The following is a 1,553-nucleotide window of genomic DNA, read 5'->3' on the forward strand; positions in this document are numbered from 1 at the left end:
TTATTTCCACTCCTAACTAGTGTATGACCTCAGGGCAGACTGTCACCTCTCCAGGGACCCACATCATCTCCATCCCAACCGAGTTGTGATGACCAGTGTGGGTGGTCTTCAGAAAGGGCCTGGGCCGGCTACCCTGCAGGTCCCACTTAGGATTTCCCTCTGCCATCAGATAGGTGGCCTTGGGCCAGGCAACTGCATGTCTCAGAACCTCTGCTTCTTATTCCATAGTGTTCAGGAAATAAAACCTGCCCCCGCCATCATGGGAGGGGTGCAATGCCTGACACAGAGCAGATGCCTGAAAAATAGTATCCATTATTACTAATATTGCTACCATCACTTAATTTGCTTAAAATGTTTGCTCACTGGGGAATCAAAAGACTCCCCATATGCAGAAAGCCTCATAAATGTTCAGCAAACCTTATATCATGAGAGTCTCCATCCAGAACTAATCATTCCCAGGGTGGGAGAGATCATTTCTCTCCAACTTTGCTGATTTCAGTATTAAGTACAAGCTTCCGCAGCAACTTCTAGAAAATCTTTCTGAACTTAAAACTTCAGGGCCAGTTCTGCAGGAGAGAGAGAGAGGAAAAAAAAAAAAAGAAAAGAAAAGCTCTAGCGCGAGAGGAAAATTCCAGCCTCTCAGCTCAGCCTCCGCAGTGCTCCTGACTACGCCAGCACCCAGCAGAGGGCACAGAAGCCCATTAACATTTAGAAAAACGCGGCTGTTTGTGCTCATCGGAAATGTCAGAGCTGCGGCAGCCTGTGCCCCACTGGAAACTCGAGAGTGGGGCTCAGCCACGGGGACTTTCAGACGGCTTCTCAGCCTGACCTGAACCCCTGAAATTGTCCATCAAACACACATTTTCTGAGAACATTCATTGTGTCCAGCGAGGGTCCGTGGATCCCCCAAACCTGGGCGTGTAACAAGGGAGGCCAGCCGCCCCAGTTGTCGAGTCAAATCAGTACCTCCATGCAACGTCTTTTCTACCCCCTTGGGTGGGTGCGCACTGTCAATTTGCAATTTGGAAAAAATGATAAAACACTGGTTCCATCTGGTGGTGCTGTGTGCGTGTGCCTCCGTGTACGCCAGTGTTTGGGTCACAGCTCCCTCTAGTGTTGCAGAGGGGAACTTGCAGCGTCCTACAGCCTCGCCAGATTACAAGGTAAGGCAGGCATTCAGAAGGCCCATCTACCCCACTGGGTAAATCTCCCCTACAGAGACGAGAAGACCCTGATGGTGGGCAAGATTGAGGGTAGGAGAAGGGGGCAATAGAGAACGAGATGGCTGGATGGCATCACCGACTTGATGGAGATGAGTTTGAGCAAACTCTGGGAGATGGTGAAGGACAGGGAAGCCTGGTGTGTTGCAGTCCATGGGGTCACAAAGAGTTGAACACGACTGAGCAACTGAATAACAACATAGACAAGGCTCCCCCGTTCATGATGAGATGCGTGTGTCAGTGTTCATGGCAGCTGTTTCTGGTGGTGAGTGCCTGGAAACCCTCCAGGTGCCCACCATGGGGGAAGGATGGTGCCAAATTTTGCAGCTATTA

The sequence above is a fragment of the Budorcas taxicolor genome, chromosome 13, assembly GCF_023091745.1.
Source record: "Budorcas taxicolor isolate Tak-1 chromosome 13, Takin1.1, whole genome shotgun sequence".
In the NCBI taxonomy this organism is placed as follows: Eukaryota; Metazoa; Chordata; class Mammalia; order Artiodactyla; family Bovidae; genus Budorcas; species Budorcas taxicolor.